Below are 14,536 nucleotides of genomic sequence, written 5' to 3'. Positions count from 1 at the left end.
CAACCCTCCGACAAGTGGTTCGAGTGCGATCGCGTAAAGGATCATGGAGAGAGGGCACCCTTGGCGAACTGACCGTCGGATCGGAAAGGGACCCGCAATCCGTCCAGTCACCAATACACGGGATGCAGCTCCACGGAAAAGGCGCTGAAAGGTGTCGAGAAAGTCAGGCGGGAAGCCCATGCGGGCCATAACGGACAGAAGGAACTTGTGGTGAACCCTATCGAAGGCGTGGTCGAAATCAATGGAGATCAGAGCAGCTCGAAGGCGACAGGATGTGGCGATGGCTATTAAATCCCTGCATTCACTGGTTGCCGTTTGCATGTTGGTCACTCCGCCCTGTGTCGTTTGCTCCATTGAGAGGAGTAGGGGCAGAACCGTCTTCATGCGGCTGGCGAGTAGTCGGGCGAAGATTTTATAGTCCGAGTTGAGCATTGTAATGGGCCTGTAGTCCTCGACCGTCCGACCTCTGGAAGGCTTGTGTATCGGTATTAGGAGACCTTCCACGAATGCAGGTGGCACGTGAGAACCGGGGGTCATCAGTTCTCGGTACATGATGATCCATCGGGGCATCATGAGATCGCGGAAAGTACGATAAAACTCGAGCGGCAGTCCGTCTGGCCCGGGAGATTTGTTGAGTGCTCCCTTGTTAAGCGCGTCCTCGATGTCGTCTCGTGTAATCCCACCTAACAGCGTCGCCGCTGCTGCATTGTCGAGGGTGAGCGACACGTGCTGCAGTATGTCGTGATCGTCCGCTCCCTCGTCCTCTGTATTCACCTCGTCGTAAAACCGGCGATAGTGATCTGCGAAGGCTTCTGTAACTGCCGCCTGAGTCATTACGACCCTACCACCTGGCAATACGAGGTCAGTGATCAGCTGCTGTCGGCGTCGGCGGCTGTCGAGCACGATGTGATGCATAGACGGGTTTTCTCCTTCCACTCGGTCTTGACGTCGCGATCGCACGACGACCCCCTCCAAACGTTTCCTCGTAAGAGACCATATTTTACCTTTAATTCGGCGGCTGTCCATTTGTCGGTTTGGAGATGGTGGTTGGCTGTCGAGTTCGCGAAGCATCGTGTAATAAAAGTCCAATGTGTGACGATGCCAAGCTGCGATATCTTTTCCGAATTGTGTTAGCACACGCCGAAAAGCTGGTTTTGCACAGTCCACCCACCATGCTAGAGTCGATGGGTATCGGGGAAGACGACGTTCGCAATCCAGCCATGTGTTGGCGATAATCTGACGGCATTCCAGGGCTTGAAGATGTGCCACATTCAGCTTCCAGGGTCCTCGGCTGCGCCATATCCGCTGCTGTTGTAGAGTGAGTGTGCATATGAAAGCGCTTTGATCGGAGAAGGCAAGCGGCCAACGTTCGGCGTCCAATACTCCCGGCGCTAGAGCTCGTGATACATAAATGCGGTCTAGGCGACTGGCGGAGTGACTAGTAAGGTATGTCGGCCCGAGACGTTCACCGTGCACTGTCTCCCACGTGTCGGTGAGAAGCAGATCTCGAACCTGGTGCCGAAGTTCTTGACAAGTCGAGAAATGTGGGACTTGGTCTTTGGGGTGGAGCACACAGTTAAAATCGCCCCCAAAGTTATATATTGCTCGAAGCGGCTGATAAAGAGGGGGGCGATATCCTCCGAGTAGAACAGCGATCGTTCGCGGCGTTGGTCAGTTCCTAATGGAGCGTAAATGTTAATGATGCGCGTTCCCAGTGCTGTGATCGCCAGCCCCCTTCCTGACGGAAGGTAAGTCACTTCGTGGATGGCAATTCCGTCGCGCACTAGTATTGCCGTACCGCTGCCATTCCGGTCCGCCGGTGACACATATGTCACATAACCGTAGAAAACGGGGAGGGCCGCTATATATACTTCTTGCAACAGGGCAATGTCAACATCCGAAGAACGAAGCATCTCACGCAGCAACTGGATCTTCACTGCCGTTCGTATCGTGTTGAGGTTAAGCGTGGCGATACGATAAGCTTGTTGCCGAACCGCAGGTGTTAAGTTATCCATTGAGACTGGAATTACCTAAGACGCTTCTGACTGTATTGACACCTCCGCATCCCCCCAAACCTCACCGCCAATGGCGTGGGCACTGTTGGCGTAATTTGCATGGTTCCGTTGTCGTCCGCCCACGTCGGGGAACTGAAAGTAAGATCGGCCTCCCTAGCTTCTTCAGGACACGACATGGGTGCTTGCATTCCAGAGGGTGGTGGGCAGCATCTGTCCTGCAGCTCGGCATCCGATTTTGCCACTGTAGATACATGTGGTTTGTCCTCAGTTTCGTTCGATGGTGCCACACTGCAGCAAATGGCGGCTGCCTCTGTGGTAGCGTCGTCATTGAAGGTGGAATCGTCATCCTCTGGAGGCTGTGTCGCATCCCGTTCGGAAGTTGCTCTACGCCTCCGCTTCCGTCGCTTCGGAGAGCGTTGCTTCCTGGTGTGTCCTTCTGTGTCAGACGATGGCAAAGATTCACGACGTTCCGGCACAAAGGCAGCCGTAGGCACAATAAGCGAGTCTACGGCCATGCTATCGTCATGTATGTTGTTATCAGTCGACGGGGGCGGCGGCATCGGAGTTGAATCCGTATCTTGTGGAACGGGTGTGTCATCATGGCCCTGTATTGGAGCATGGAGCCGCGACCCAACAGTGGATGTCGGCTGTCGTGGTGAAGTGGTAGCTGTCGTGAGGGCTGCTGCATAAGTCACAGGAAGCAGCGTCGGCTGCGATGGCGGGTCCGCTTCAGCCGGCGGCAGTTGAGTGATGCGACGTTGCATACATTCTGATCTGAGGTGTCCCTCCTTCCCACAACCAGAGCAGGTCTTCGGTTGCCCATCGTAGATGACGATGGCACGGCAGCCACCGATATTCAGATATGAAGGTACATGTCTTTTAAGTTCTATTCGAACCTGGCGGACGTCGTTCAGCACAGGATATGTCTGGAATTGCGTCCATTTTCCGCAATATGATCATGGACCGTGCCGTAGGGGCGCAGCGCTGTCACGACGTCCTCCGCCGGTAGTTCGAAAGGAAGTTCGATAATTCTGATCGTGCGAAGACCCATGCCAGAATAATCGACGTGCACAGTCCCCACGTTGCCATCAGCATGGCAGAAACGGAGGCCCTGTTTCGTGTCCCGAAGGATCCGTTCACACGTTGCGTCGTTGATGATCTTGACATATACGATACTACTCACAATGGACAAGTGAATGCCGAGAATGTCGGTCGCCGGGATTTTAATTTCTTCTCGTAGAAATCGTTCGACTTCGAGTGCTTTGGGTCGTGCAAATTCGTTGCGGAACGTAAATGTGAGCGTCGATTTTCTGTATTGGTGCGCCATAGTGATCTATATGCTGAGGACGGCACGCGCGAAACGGCCGAGTACTATGTAAACAACACGAGCGCTCGCTCCGCGGCAGGAACACAAACAGCGCGTCCTCACCGCAGCACAGCCAAAGGCCAACTGACCACTCAGCTAAGCAGGTGGACAATGCATTGATAATAGCTAGGTACTAGTCGAAATCTATATTCGTCTAATAAAACCTGAAGGAATAGAGTGAATGATGGCTGTGGTTTATGATTTGAAAATTTGAAGACCAGTGAAAAATTGTGCCTTGTGTTCCCGCATACGCAGGAGGACAAAATTCATGAGACAGCAATATGTACACATGTAGATGGTTCAAATGGCACTGCGCACTATCGGACTTAACATCTGAGGTCATCAGTCACCTAAACTTAGAATTAGTTAAACCTAACTAACCTAAGGACATCACACACATCCATGCCCGAGGCAGGATTCAAACCTGCGATCGTAGCAGCAGCGCGGTACCGAACTGATGCGCCTAGAACTGCTCGGCCACAGCAGCCGGCCACATATAGATGGCGGTAGTATTGCGTACACAATGTATAAATGGGCAGTGTATTGGTGGAGATGCCATTTGTACTCAGGTGATTCTTGTGAAAAGTTTTCGATGTAATTACGGCCGCACGACGGGAATTAGCAGACTTTGAACGTTGCATAATGGTTTGAGCTTGACGTATGGGACATTTCATTTCGGGATTCGTTAGAGAATTCAATATTCAGCGATCCACAGTGCCAACAGTATGCCGAGAATATCACATTTCGGGCGTTATCTCTCAATACGGACAACGCAGTTGTAGACCAAGAGCAGCGGCGTTTCGTAGAGTTTTATGTGGATGTTCAGCTTTAAATCGCTCCTTATGCGTACTCTCTTAATCGATACGTCCAGGACTTATTCATCAATCGTGTATAATCCACCTATTTACGAGCAGTAATTCAGATTTGTTTATGTTGAGGGTCAAATGTTAAACCTTGCAACAAACATGGAACTCCAGCATATCTTCCTGCATTTTGCTGCAATTTTATAGCGTTATGTAAATAGCGTCATGGAGTTTCTGACCTCATCTGCTAGGTTATTTACCGAATATAAATATAGTGAATAGCAAAGATCCTATAACTCACTGCTCAAAAGAAAGTGGTTGGAATAATGTGTGGGGTTCGTAGTCACACGTCTTGTAAGCATCTTTTTAAAAAATTGGGAATTCTTACAACAGCCTCACTGTACATTTACTCACTAATGAAATTTGTTCTCAACAACATGGACCAGCTTAAAAACATACGTGACATCAATGATTATACTACCAGAACCTATCTTTGGCACAGAAAGGGGTAAAATATCTTGCTATAAAATTTTTTGACAAATTACCAGATGAAATAAAATGTCAGCCAGTAGTAATAAATTGAAATCATATTTCCTTGACAACTCCTTTTGTACCGTAGATGAATTCTTGAATAGCCGGCCGCGGTGGTCTAGCGGTTCTAGGCGTGCAGTCCGGAAATGCGCGTCTGCTACGGTCGCAGGTTCGAATCCTGCCTCGGGCATGGATGTGTGTGATGTCCTTAGGTTAGTTGCCGGCCGGTGTGGCCGAGCGGTTCTAGGCGATTCAGTCTGGAACCGTGCGACCGCTACGGTCGCAGGTTCGAATCCTGCCTCGGGCATGGATGTGTGTGATGTCCTTAGGTTAGTTAGGTTTAAGTAGTTCTAAGTTCTAGGAGACTGATGACCTCAGATGTTAAGTCTCATAGTGCTCAGAGCCATTTGAACCAAGCCTTCGGTTAGTTAGGTTTAAGTAGTTCAAAGTTCTAGGGGACTGATGACCACAGTAGTTAACTCCCATAGTGCTCAGAGCCATTTGAACCAATTCTTGAATAAAAATATATAAATCAATTTGTATAGGATACGCTTGTTGTGTCACTTATGGGAATGGGGTAAATAATAGAAATATTATGTACGTATTGAAAGGGTACAGTACCGCCCACCATTGAAAATAGGTACAACATACTTCATTATTCTTGTCAGAACAACGTATTTTTTTAAAAAAATAACTCAATTTCAATTAATACAGAGAAGCCGGATACTAGTGTGGGAAAGAATGACAATTTATTTATTTAACTGATCACATGTGCACTCCCACAAACAAATCCCTACATCCAGTTTGGTGAGATCTGTGAAATGAATGAATGTATGGTCGTCTGCTAACCGCAGATAGTGAATGTGAATATATGATCATCTTTGAGACGATCCTTTGGCCACCTTTGGTGGAACCAAAGAGATGAAATTTACCAGAGCTTTGAGCACTTGAAATGTGGCTGACCAATACGGTAGCAAGGTGCTCCCCCACTTCGGCAGAGGTGTGAGAGGACCTGAAGAACGGCCATGTTTCAGCACTCTGCTGCTGGATCTTGTGTTGGTAAGACCTGTCTTAGGTGTGCTCCGTAAAGACAAAAGAGTGGAGACATGGTATGCATTTGAAATACTTAAGAGTAGTTTGGAATAATAATTTCTCTACTTCAGGAACTTTTGTGGGGAGAATTAAATGTCAGGCAGGTAATATTAAGGGGATCGTAGTAATCTTCAGAAGTGACCAACGGTTACAATGAAACCACGTGTAGAAATAAGTTGAAATACTTCCGAGTGCTTAAGTTAAGCTGAATTACTAGCGTGTGTACTATAAGTTGGAAATATTTAAGAAATGGCGTGTGCAGCACTTGAAATTAGAGACGAGTACTTCCACGTGGTGAGTACTGTGTGAGTCTCAATCTGTGTATGAGACAAAGGACAAAGAGAAGTACTCGTCCATGGTATCAGTTAAGGACTCGCCTGTGTGATGAATATGTTCTTAATATTACTTTGCGTGTTATGTTTCCGTGTGACGCTTGATTCAAACTATAATACTCTGAGAGAGAAGCAAGGTGAGTCAGCTGTCTATCCAGCAACGCCACTTGGCTTGTATTGCACAGGAAGACGTGCATATAACCTCCAGAGTCCATAGTAGGAAAGAAAATTACGAAGTGGGGCAGTGTCGTGTGAAATTGGGATAAATAGCAATTGAAGTGGGCAAGCTGAAAGTGATGTGATTATAACGTTGTGACTATTCTTTGTATTGTATGATGCCAGTGTGATGTATTTCATGAAATTTAAGTATGTGTGGTAGGCATGGAAGAGTAACAAGATAGTTTCAGAGGCAGTGGGTTATGCATGTTCCTTTTTGTACCACTCGGTCTGGAGGAAATTCTCGTAATGATGGGTGTGAGAGTCGAAGTGTGAGATATAGCAAAAGATCCACCATCCTATCCAGCAAGTGCACTGTAGCGTTAAATAATTACGAGACCAGAAGATAGAGAATCACCTTTGTAAAGCCATGCCATCTGGGCGGAATTTCTCATTTGTTATTGTTGTAGGTTATAGAATTTGTGTGTTTAGGTTATAGAATTTATTGGAATAAGTAAGATAGTGAAAAGAAAAAGATTGGTGGCCTTTTTCTTCGAATAGTATGTTGTCATGATACCCAGAATTTATAATGTGTGCGCCATTCATATTCAGAGCGATGACCACATGTTGATCAAAGCCTTTAAATGAGAAAGAAAATGTGGTATTGCCAGTGCATAGTGAACAGTCAGAGTTGTGTAAATTACTAACAGTCAGATGTGCATTATCCGTTGCGTAATATTCAAACAGGAGAATAATTTGTAACTTAATTGTGAGTACTAGAGCTCATGCTACTTGATAAATAAGAATGAATCCACTCGCTTGGCAGACCACTCATCTTGCAGGCCTGACTGCTTGATGCCACAGTATGAGCAAGGCATGTGGGTGCCTCTCATAATTTCGACCCTGCCAGGATTTTGCTGTTAGGGTTTGCTGTTAAGATTTTTTTTGGTATATATTGTGATAGCGCTAAGAAGTAAAATTTATTTGTTTGCAATTTCTTTCTGGATTGGTCAGGATCTTTTATTTAATTTTTTTTGTAATTATTTGCTGTATCATCCAAGAATGGAAGATCGTTGTATAATTTTTTTTTCTTGCGTAATATCCGTGGTCACTAGGTCGCAATCGAAAAGAGTAGTCACCATGGAGAATAGTGATTCTGGGGTGAACGTAGCAGTACAGCAGGAAGTAGGTGTCGACCTTGGGTTAATGAGCGAGAACGGCAGACACTCGGAAGGGGCTGAATTGGTCAGCGGACCGCGGCTAGGTGATCCTTTAAGTGGCAGGCTTTGTCCACAAATGGGGCTTTTCCCGACGACGCGGACGAGCCGAGTGCAGCCGAGTGTATCTACCCTTAGCGAAGCTACTGCTTCTCAGGCGAACGAGGTGAGCGCGTCGATAGTAGCAAATGACAATGTGCTACTGTAGTTTTTTCAGAGGATGGATAGAGATAATAAGGAGAGAGATTGGGAGACTAAGGAAAGATGGGAAACGAATAAGGAAAGATTGGAGGCAATGGATAAGGGAAATAAAGAGGCAATGATGAAGCTACACTCAGTTATCGATGAGCGTCTGTCCGCAGTTAATAATCAGTTAGACGAGGGGGAGAAGAATCTGGGTGCATTGAAGCAAGTATGTGACACCGTGAAAGAAAAAGCCAATAATTTGGTGGTATGAATAATTGCAATAGAGAGAGATATTACAGAACGTAGGGACGTGTTGCTGGATGAGCGAATCAAAGAGATAGTGGAGGACTTACTTGCAGATAAACAAGGGGCGTTAGACAGCGTGGAAGCTCAAGTAACCCGGCAGGAAGTGGCGCTAAATAAACACAGGGATGAAGTTGCGGAGGTAGTGGTCAGAATGAATACGATTAGTGCAGATGTAGAAATGATCAGTATAACAGGCGAAACAGGCTCTGACAGTACGCAGCGAGAGGTTTATGCCGACCAGGAGGAGATACAATCACTATTACAGTTTAAAGAGGCACAATTAGAAATAAATAGGAAACATAGGGAAGGACTAGCAGAGTTGCAATTAGCGTGCAGTAGCGAAGGTGAAACACCACCAGGTAGATAGCAGAGGGAGAGTGAGATAAATTCAAAAAACGAAACCGAGCGAGGTAGCGCAGTGGTTAGACACTGGACTCGCATTCGGGAGGACGACGGTTCAATCCCGCGTCCGGCCATCCTGATTTAGGTTTTCCGTGATTTCCCTAAGTCACTCCAGGCAAATGCCGGGACGGTTCCTCTGAAAGAGCATGGCCGATTTCCTTCCCCATCCTTCCCTAATCCGATGAGACCGATGACCACGCTGTCTGGTCTCCTTCCCCAAAACCAACCAACCAACCAAAAAACGAAAATAGGCAGAAAGAGGAAGACGAACTCAAAGAGATAGAAGAACGGTTGTGTCGGATAAAACAGGTAACAAACCCAACTGGGTATAGTCCAAGGTCAGAAACATAAATGCGGAAGAAGAATGTAGGAGGCACTTCGTGTCGGTACAAACGTACACTTGTTTTCTGGATCCAGATAACTACCAACATCCATGCCTGTGGCTGTCTCAATTTCAAGATTCATTACCTTCATCGTGGGGACCGCTCCTCAAAATGAAGTTTGTGTGTAACCATTTGAGGGACGAGGCTAGAGTGAAAATGCAGGAAGTTATTAAAAACTGTAGTGCTACAAGATATTTTGTGACAAGTTTTTAAATGAATTCTGGTCGAAAAGTAAGCAGGACCTGGTTAAGCAAAGCTTACTGATGATGCCAAATTGTAACGAAGGTGGTACAAGAGATCCTGTAGCGTGCTATCAGGAAATGCTGAGACGATATAGGTATTTGGATGTGTCATACGAACCTGGAGAGCTCATTAGGATCTGTATAACGAAGTTGTCAGTGAAATTGCGCAGAGATATAGTGATAGCAGGCAGAGGCTTAGACGATTCTGCGTCGTTTCAACACTTGCTACACGAACTGGGTAATGAGAGCAACATTGTGAACGGAGACACTACTCATAGGTCAGACAGAGTCGAGGATAGGAACGGCAGAAACTACCAGAATGGCAGGAGATCATGGAATAAGAGGAATGACGGAAATGGAAGATGGCGAGGAAATAAGGGGCAGAATTCATGGGGATATCGACCGTCAAAGCGGGAAAATAGAAGATGGGACAGAGATGGAAGAAGAAGGGAAAATGAAAATGATGGGCGAAGAGAGAATAGGCTGTAATTGGGTTCACGACAGGACAATCACTGTCACAATGACGAAGAGACAAGAAGGTGACTACATGATAGACGGGTACAAGCCAGGACCATTAATGATGTAAATATTAGGTATATCGTTTACGGAAAACTAAGGGAGAATCTGTTAGAGGAGGTAGGAGATGTGGGGAGTGAAGTCCACCCAATAATTAGCGTAGAAATAAATAATGTAATCGTACCATGTGTCATCGACACAGGCAGTATAATGAGTGTTTTGAGGGAAGATGTGTTTAAGTGTTGTAGTCTTACAAAACCATGGCCTACGTTGCCATTGCAAAGGACAACAGTGAGAGGGGCAGTTACAGGAAAGGGAATTGAGGAGAAGTTACAAGCGCAGGTGGACTTTGTGTGCCAGGCGAAGAGGTTTAGTACAGTGTTAATGATTGTGTCGTCACTAACTGTTGAAGGGATATTAGGTGTAAATTTTTTGAACCAATATAAAGCAGTCGTTAACATGAGAAATGGTTCGATGGAGTTGAAACGAGATTCGGAGGAAATTACATTAAGATTCGACGATTGCTTATGTGCTAAAGATAACGCACACTTAGCATTATGTCTCGCGGTAAAGCCCGACAGACAGGCACAGAATACGGGGTTCGAACAAGAGAAGAAGGAAATTCATAAATGTTTGGAGGAGGAGATCAGGGAGAAAATCTGGCATTTACGAATAACCACGGTCTACGGCGAATTGCAGAAAAATTTATACAAGAACAGGAAGATATTTAAACATGATGCGGGTACAATAAGAAATTTTGTGCATAGATTCAAAGTCAAGCTTCATAAACAGTTTAGGGCCCAAGTGTACCCGATTCCTGTTGCGTACAAAGAAAGAGTAGAAGCTGAGATCGAAAGCATGCTAGAACAAGGGATTATCGAACCAGCATCCAGTCCCTACAACAGCCCCTTAGTCTGTGTTGAAAAAAAGTATGGGTCAATTAGACTAGTTTTGGATGCAAGAAGGATTAATAAGATAATAGAGCCAGAGACAGATCGGCCACTGACACTTGACGAATTGCTACAAAAGTTTCACGGGATCAGAGTTCTCAGCTCAGTTGATTTGAGAATGAATTTCTGGCAGGTGGAGTTAGATAGAGGGTGTAGAAAATACACTGCTTTCTTGTGCTACGGGAAATTGTATCAATTCCGGAAACTACCATTTGGGTTAAATGTATCATCCGCGGCATTTATCAGAGCGCTAAATACTGTCATTCCTAATGAAATAAAAGATAAGGTAACACAGTACGTGGATGATGTCCTGATAGCAGAAAGAAACTGGGAAGACCACAATAGAACGTTAAGCATATCGCTCGGTGCATTGGAGAGACATGGGGTAACCGTGAATTTGGGAAAGTCAGAATTTGGACGAAAAGAAATCGAGTTTCTAGGTCACATTGTGACACCAGAGGGAATAAGACCAAATCCAGACAAACTCGAAGCAATCAGAGATTTTCCGGTGCCAAGAACAAAACGTCAGCTACGGGGTTATTTAGGATTAATCAATTTTTACAGGAGGTTTATTAAGATTGTGGGTGCAGCGACACCCAGACTATGTCAGCTGACTGGAAAGAAAACGGTATGGAAATGGGACCCCGTCGCGCAGGAAGAGTATGAGGCGTTAAAGAAGGCACTACTATCGGCACCTCTTCTCGGGCATCCAGACCTAGGGAAAGAGTTTTGTATGGCCACGGACAGTTCCCATAGTGGACTTGGGGTAACATTGTTCCAAGCGCAAGAGCAAGGAGAAGTAATACAACCCTATTGCATTTGCGAGCCGAGTGCTTAGCAAAGCTGAGAGAAATTACACGGTAACTGAGCTTGAAGCTTTGGCAATAGTGTGGGGTTTTAGTAAGTTTAGATACTATTTGTATGGGAGGCATAGCAAAATCTATACTGACCACAAGTCACTACAGTTTCTGATGTCGGCCAAACTTAACCATAGACGACTTGCTAGGTGGGCACTCTATTTACAGGAGTTTCAGTTTACAGTCATGTATGTTCCTGGGCCACAGAATATAGTGGCAGATGCGTTGTCAAGGAACCCAGTAGGACATGGTCAATGCTTTGATGAGGTGGTAAACGAGAACAGATATGACATATTGTATATGCAGGGCGTGCCGTTCGAGAAATACATAGGGGCGGTACTCACAAATATCGCGAAACAGCAGGATAAAGACGCGTCATGGAGAATGGTGAAGGATAGAGTTAGAGCGAACTTAGATGCCAATATAGCGCGCTTCTATACAATTCAGAACGGGGTCCTTCTCTATCGTAGAAATCCGAGCACACAGGACTGGGTGTTGTGTATATCAAATGAAACAGTCAACAAGCTGATCTGGTACACGCACCTAAGTTACGTGCATTACAGGGCAAGGAAATGCTGTAAGAAGTTAAGGGAATCAGTTTATTTCATTAGTATGGAGAGGAGGATCAAGAACGTGCTTGGTAGTAGCAAATTCTGCCATAAGGAAAAATCGTTAACTATCTCATGCAAAGCACCGCTTTTTCCGACAGTGCCAGGTAGATTGAGGGAATTCGGAGCAACAGATTTGTTTGGGCCGCTACCTAAGTCAGTGCTGGGATATAGATATGTTTTAGTAGCAGTGGAATTAGTGTCAAAGTATGTGACTTTTACAGCATTGAAACGTGCGACGGGTAGGACAGTAGCAGCAGCGATCGTTAAAAACTTTTTGCGAGAAGTAGGGCCTGTAGAAAAGTTCATAGCTGACAATGGACCGCAACATAGATCCAGAAAATGGCTAACCACACTGAAGAGAAGAAGGCTAAAACCGGTGTTCATATCCCGATACCATGCTGCAAGTAACCCCAGTGAAAGAGTGGTAAAAGAACTGGGAAAGTTGTGTAAGATCTATAGCCATAGGCAACATAGAAGTTGGAGAATTTTTCTCAAAGATTTTCAGGACATACTCAATGAGCTACCACATGGAGCAACTGGTTTATCACCAATTACGGTACTAAAGAATGAACCACCACCAGATCGAGTGAGGGAGCTGGTAGACTTTCCGCGATCAGGAAAGCAGAGGCACACAGAAATTGTCAAGGTTGCGTTAGAGCGTATTAAGAAAGCAGCTAAGGATAGGCAGGAGAAGCAGAAAGGAAAGATCCGTAAGATCGAATTGGCAGTAAGAGACAAGGTTCTAATTAAAACTCATCGATTATCAAAGAAGCAAAGATTCCTAACTAGCAAATTCTTTACGATGTATAGTGGACCATTCAGAGTTTGGCGGATTGTCCATGAAAATGCTGTACTGATTGAGACGATCAAGGGAAAACAATCTCGTGGGCTTCATCACATTTCTAACATCAAATTATGGAAAAGTTAAGGATAGATCGAAAGTAGGCAATTTATGGTAGATAGTCAGTGTATTTATTTGTGGTGTGTAACGTTGTGCAGGGTCAAATCGAACATAAGAATTTTCAGGCAGGATGTCAGGAACTATGACGGAATAGACTGGTCGAATGAGTCATGAACAGGAGTCGACAGAGTGGTGTATGTACGTATTCTTTGTCATATGAATAAGGATCAAGCAGAAACGACGTGATGAGTGGATAAAGATGGTAGATAGAGAGAGAAGCGACGTGATAAATAATATGGGATAAAGGTGATATTTAAGGAGAGAAGCAACGTGAAGCAGTGTGATTAATATAGAGAGATTCGACGTGATGAAACAGTGGTAAATGAAGGTGAGTAGAATTAATAATGTCGAGATGCCTTATATGTATGTTACAGAGAGGCCTGTGTATGCTGCAATCGAGATTGATGCGAATGGCGAAGGAAGACCAGGAAATGATGGAGTAATGGACGGACGGAGAGCCGAAATACGAATGAAGAGATGAGGACAACTGCACAACGTGAAAGGACATAAAGGGAGTATGAGATCCAGATGGTGAACGTTGTGGAATACTGACGTAAGATGTAATATAAGTGTAAATCTAATTCTTACCATAACATTTGCAATATGAAAAAAAAAAAAATTTTTGTTGTAGTTGTTGAAGCCTGGTACCAGTATAGCTTATCAAAACGGTACCAAGAATGTGTACAGTTATTTTGCAGTATGAATAATGTGTGTATTTTTTGTTCTTAGATGAAATGTCGCAATTCTAAAGTGATATTTAGCAGGATAAATAATCGGTAAAGTGAATGCGGAGGTAAGCCGATGGAGAGAGGTGCCAGAGTGGAAGGACGAATTCGGAGACTGGAATGCTATCTCCGAAATAGCTTCATGTGTTATGTGGTTGAGTATAAGGGAGCAAAGGTATGGTATGTTGTCGTGAGTGTGGTGGTGTTAAGGTTAGCTGACTTCTAGACCTATTCTGTTAGTGTATTAATGGACTGAATGAAAAGGAAAATGTGATGTCTGGTGAGTGAGAGTCGTAGAGTAGTGTGATCAATGCGCACACTCCTTTAAAGGGGATGCTACTGATCCATAACTAAAACATTATTGTGATTTATTGTTTGATTTGGATGAAACCCGATGTCAGGTCAGGATCTGACATCATGTGGATGGTACATACATGTCCTAGAAATGTTGTTATATATAATAAAAAGGCAAATTATATAAAGAGATCCTAATTTCAGTCTGTCACAAGCACAAAGGTGCATTGTATGTTGTAGATCTAGTTTCTAAAATGTTTATTGTGTTAGGATGTTAAAGTAGTTTACTATTTAGCATCATGTGGCAGGTAATTGTGAGCTGTGTAGATTATTTCTTATTTTTTTGTTAGAACACTTTCAAGGGGTATTAATTTGAGTGTGTCACAAGCACAAGGGTTCACTGTATATTGTAGTTTTAGAATCAACAGTTTCCAATATTTTCACTGTGATAGGATGTTAAAGTAGTCTACTATTTGATATTGTAATTATGAGCAGTATAGATTGTTTCTTATTCCTTTTTTGTTTTTTGGGACACTTTCATGTTTTGTATGAGGAACGACAGGTACAATCAATAGCACAAATGTGGGCTGT

Source organism: Schistocerca serialis, chromosome 2 (genome assembly GCF_023864345.2).
Source record: "Schistocerca serialis cubense isolate TAMUIC-IGC-003099 chromosome 2, iqSchSeri2.2, whole genome shotgun sequence".
NCBI lineage: Eukaryota > Metazoa > Arthropoda > Insecta > Orthoptera > Acrididae > Schistocerca > Schistocerca serialis.
This window is presented reverse-complemented; position numbering follows the sequence as displayed.